The sequence below is a fragment of the Diaporthe citri genome, assembly GCF_014595645.1.
Source record: "Diaporthe citri strain NFHF-8-4 chromosome Unknown scaffold_7, whole genome shotgun sequence".
NCBI classification, from domain to species: Eukaryota; Fungi; Ascomycota; class Sordariomycetes; order Diaporthales; family Diaporthaceae; genus Diaporthe; species Diaporthe citri.
In genome coordinates, this window is record NW_025064852.1 from 3,199,902 (window position 1) to 3,205,901 (window position 6,000).

Genomic DNA, 6,000 nt, shown 5'->3' on the forward strand with positions numbered 1-6,000 from the left:
TTAAGCTTAATTATACCTAATTTCCATAATTAAATAAAGATTAATTGGCTATAAAGGAAGGATGGGCAGGATGAGTTATAAAGGTTTGGTAAATAAAGTATTTAAATAAAGGAGAGAAGTTAAGTGCAAGGGATTATTAAGAGATTATTTAATATTAATTAAGTTAGTAAATAAAAATATATATAAGATTAATGTATAAGTATTAAACCGCGAAATTTAACTAAGGACGCTTATTGAATATAAGCTAATAACTTAAGTACTCATAAGATAGTAATAACCCTTATTACCTAAACCCTTAATATATAAGTACTATTATAAAAATCTTAGCTATAAGGTTTACCCTTGGAAAAGAAGTAATTTTAAATATAGGCTATATTATATTATTTCTTAAGGTAATTCGCAATTAATTAATAAAAGAAAGATTTAAACTTTTATTAGTTTTATATACTTTTATTAAATAAAAGCAAAGATTAAGTTGCTTTAGCAGTTTTTTCTTTATAACCTTATTTGTAATTAACTTAACTTATTAACTTTTATTAACTTTTATTTAAACATTTTTTTAATAATAAGCAGTATGTTAAGCTTTAATATACCTTTTCCTTTTGCTTAAATAAATAATTATCCTTAATTAATATATCTTTATACCTTAATTATAATCTTATTAATACTTATAAGCTGCTTAAGAGTTTTATTTAGCATACCCTTTATAAAGGCATTTATTGGGTTATAATTATTAGTAATTTATTAAATCTTAGAGATTTTGCATCTCTTATATAACTATTAAAGTACCATTAAGTTAATTATAAGGCATTTTTCTTTAGTTATGCTAAGCTTAATTAAGCACTTATATAAAAAGTATAAATTTATATAAATTATAAGAGGAATGATATTAATGCTAAAATAAGTAGTGATTTAATGTAAAGTAACTGCTAGAATAATACCTATATTAAATCTATGGACTATATTATAAATCTTGGAAGCTAAAATGCTTTTAATAACTTTCTTGCACTTAGTAAAGGATCAGTGGATGATATTATTATAAATATTTAATTTCGTAAAGCTATTGCTTTAAGTTTTATTAATAAGAGTAATAATAAAGCTTATTTAAAAGCTAAGATCTTAGTTATTGGCGAAAGAATTATTAATAAAGATAAGCAGTTTAGCTATAGTTAAGTTAAGTAGTATATATTATATACTATATTTAAGATGATTAGCTTATTATTAAAGCCTCTTATTAAGCTAGGCATAGTCTTCTTTGCTTAAATTAATAATTTAAGCAGCTATAAATAAGTTAAACATAGCTTTTAGTTAATAAATGAAAGCTAAGTAAGCATTGTAAGCTTATTGCTTAGTATATTATTATCCTTAATTAAGAAAGGTAGTTTGGATAAGAGTAATCTTTATGCCCTAGCCTTTTTAATATATATTAATAATATTATTTTTTATAATAATAATCTTTATGCCGTTAAAGTTAAGTGCTATTTTAAGGATAAGTACTATCTTTAGCTTGCATTAAATATCCGCCTTTTTAATCTTTTCTTCTTTTATTATTAAGAATGCTAAAGTAATAATAAAGAAAATGTTATTTATTTATATAGTTATAATGTTAAAGTTATTTATATTATTATTTAAGATAAGGAAGCATGGGTTATAAGTAGAGATAATTATGCTTAGTTCCTTATAGTAATATTTGTAATATATTGTTTATTAATATATATTAAACTTAGTAATGCTATATAAAGGTTTAATAATATGCATAATGGTGTTAAAAGGATACTTATTATGAATCTTTAGCGGTAACTTTGTAAGTATTATATATTTAAGCTTTAACTTTAATTATAAATAGGCTTAAGTAATATCTTAAAGCTTAATATATATTCCTTGTTAAAGAAGGGATGGTGCTAAAGTAATTAAAAGTTATTAGCTTAATTGCTAAATGGTAGGGAATTAAGTAAGAATCTCTTTTTTATTATGTATTGCAATTAGTTATTATAAGGCATAACTTTTTATAAGGCTTTTTAGTTTTGCTCTTAATCTTATATATTATTTAAGACTTAAAGAGTTATATATTGCTATATATCTTTTTATTATAAAGTATAAACTTAAAGACATTGCATTTAATTAAGTTTAATACTTTTTTATAGTTAAATTCCTTAAATGGGTTTTTAAGTATAGTAATTATATTGTTTTATTAAAGCTTTAATATAAGTTTATAATTATCCTTCTTGCATTAAGTAATGAATATTTAATTAAGGAATGCTTAAATAATAAATGTTTATGCTGGAAATGCCTTAGCAGGAGTCTTTAGCTTATTTTTTACTCTTAAAGGTTGTTCTTATTGCCTTGATTTTAAAGGATTTGGGTATATATTTAAAGGATCTGGCTTAAAGTATATGGTATGTTGTAAATTATCATTTAGCTATGAAGTTTAAATCATGGCATCCTTTATTTCATTATAATAATATAGCTGTATTACTATAGATTGGAAGATTGTTAGGCTATTTAGAAGATTTAAAGTAAAATTGTAATTATTAATGGCAAGAAGCTTATATAGGCCTAGCTATCCATCCTTCTTTCGCTATACTCTTATATTACTTTGTAATGATAAATTAAGAATTTCTATAATTATAGGTTTATTACAAGTATTAAGAGCTATATTTACTTACTATTTAGCGTTTATTCTTCTTAAAGACTTTATAGCTATCTTAATAACTTTGGCTTGCTTTTATATTAAAGGGGTAGGAGCTAAGTTTTCCGTAAGGTATAAATAAGCCTTAAAGATAAGTAATATAAGTATAATGCCTTGGGGGCTATAAGTATTATTAATGGCCTTTATTATTATTTAAAGAATAGCCTTTTTTGCATAAGTAGTAGTTAATTTAGCATATAAAATATTAAATGCTTATTAAAGAGAGGCATAATAGCATTTAACCTTATTAATAAATTAATAAGCTTTTATTGGGACTTGTTTATAAGCAATTCCCATTACTTATGCTATCCCTTGGAACTTAGTAAATATAAAGTTTATATTAGCATTATAAAGGATTTAGTTAGGGGGGTTAAGATAAGTATTAATCTAGCACTTACATAGTGCCTCCTATGTATCTTTAGTTAAAAGTAACTTAAGAAATTGAGCTGCTTAAAACGTTATTATTAAATTAATAATGTAAAGGATGGGCTTATTTTAAAGAAAATATATAATATTAATAATAATCTTATAGTTAAAGTTATAATTATCTTTTAAAGTAAACTTAAATCTTTATAAAGCAGAATTATAAAGCTAATAGTAATGGCAAAACTTTATAATAATCTTTAAAGCCTTTGCCTTTATATTATATTTAGTATTTTTTAATAAGTAGTTAAGATGTTTAATTAATGGGTGTTTAAAATATTGGTATAGTTAATATAATTCCTTTTCTATAAAAAACATAGTAAGGGTATATGGAAAGTATTATAAGTATTCTTACTTTTGGGTAATTAAAAATGTCTTTTTAAAGCCATTTAATTATTATTAAATTAATTTATTTATTGTATTTCATAGATAAATACATAACTTATTTATATCGCCCATATAAAGCAAGAAAGGGGTGTGTTTTCTAATAATATAAAAGGTAATTAAATTAATTATAGCCTTTATTATTATTATTTCTAAAAATAAAGCTTATAATTCCTTGCTGAATTTAATAAGCGCTTCTTTTGTTTATAAGGTATTAAGTTGGATAAAAGGGTTTTCGCGTTAAAGAGTAAGGTATTATTTATATTTTATTATAGAAAAGATTGCAGCTCTTATATTAAGAATAATGCCCTAAAATTAAGTATGGGCATATCTTTTGGTTAAGGTAAACTAAGAAGTAGAAGTAGAAGTAGCTGCTATATTTTCTTTATTTTTATTAATATTATCCTCTTTAGTAGTTATGTTTTTTAGGAAGAGATTATAAAGGAAGGCGTTATTTATAATAATTTAATAATATGCTATACTATTTTTATAATTATTTTCTTCTTTATTAAAGGTAGTTCCTATATTAAGTCCTTTATATTTAATAAAGAACGTAGCATAGTTAGTATTAGTGGCCTTATAGCTAATATACTTTGCTTGCGTAAGATATTGGTTATGGCGTTGCTAATGTTTTGCTGGTAAGTAATTTAAAGATTAATAATTAATCTTGCCATAAATATAATACTTCTTATTTCTTAAGGTATTCCATTAGCTGCTATAGCAAGAATTATATTAAGGATGAAAGCTATTATTGTTAAAGTTACCTTAATTAAAGTTGCTATAATTAAAGCCTCCCCAGCTATATTTATTATAGCTTAATAGCTTATTGTCTTGGTATTGGTAGTTAATATAGTATGCTTTATTTCCTTTGCTATTAGCACTTTAATTATCTTTATTATAGTATTAATTGGCGTTATACTAAAGATTAAATTTAAGAAAAGATCTTAATCCTAAGAATAATGCTTTGCATAAGTACTTAGGATTAAAGAGTGCATATTATAATTTTAGCATGTCTATATAAGCATGGATAATTATTATCTATAAAAAGTTATTCCTTTAATAAAATATGTTAAGTGCTTATTAATATAATTATAGTTTATTAAATATTATAATGAGAACCTTTTAAGGGTGCTTATTAATATTCTTTAAGTTAGCATGTATATTATTAAATATAATTAAGGTTTAATTATAAAAGTATTATTAATAATTAACCTTTATATTAAAGTAAGCTTTAAGCTTTAGGTATATATTATAAATAGAAAATCTTATATTAATATAATAAATATAGTAAATCTTAGCATGGTCTTTAAGAATTAAGGGAAATACTGCATAAAACTATTTAAGTTTAATATTTATTATTTAATAAATATTAAGGAAGATCCTTATCTTATTATTTAGCAAATTATATAATTTATTGCCTTAATTCTTATTTCTATCTTATATTTTACTAAATTATATATTGCTATTAATATTAAAAAGATTATTTGCTATTTCTTAAGGGGGTAGGTCTTGATATGGATCATATAGTTATGGAAGTTTTAGTGCTGTAATAAGTAGTAGTATTAAGTATGAAGTCTTTATTAACTCCTTAAGGGAAATGCTTATAAATTATTCTTTAAGTTGTGGAATTTTTAAGTATTTTAACAAACTTAATCTTTACTAAGATAATATTTCTTAATATCTTAGGAAAGTCCTTATGTTTAATTAATTAAGGGTTTTCTTTTTATAGGATAATGATTATGGTACTTGCTATAAGGGAGTTAGTTGGATAAAGTTTTATCCTAAATTTTATAAATAGTTAAGAATAAGGAGGTTATAGTTTTTAAGATCCTTTATTATCTTTAATAAAGGGAATTGCTTGCTTTAAGTTTTAATAAGAAAAAGCCGTAAATAGCGGAATTATATTAAGAGTTAAGGTTTTTTAAATCTCTTAAATAGCAGGTATTTTTTAAGTACTTACTATTTTTAACTTTTAAAATTAAAGCTATTAAGTATAAAACTTAAAGAGTTTATATATATTAACTACCTTATGTAATTCCTTCTTTTGCCATGGAGAATACTTATTATATATAAGCAATACTTTTAAATTAATACATTGCTTGCTAGCGCTTTCTTTAGTATTAACTCTTTTTTCCTAAAGGAATTTTTTAAAGTTTTAAATAATGGTTAACTTCTTAAATATCATTACGTTTTAAGAAGTAAAGTCTTTTATAAAGCATTAAAGTAAATTATTATTTACATCTTAATGTTTTATTATTTCCTTTATAAACTTAAAAATAGCAGTGTTTACTTAATTAATTATGCTATTTGCCTTTATTACTAATTTATTCTAATGGCTAAGATTAACTTATTAACTTTAAAACCTTTTGTTAAGGTTAAAAAGTAATTAAAGTTTTTGCATAAAAGCATTATTAATATTTAAGGGTATTTCCTTGGCATTGCTATTAGATTTAGCTATCTTGCTAAGCCATTAAAATATCTGGGTGATTTATATATAGGGGAAA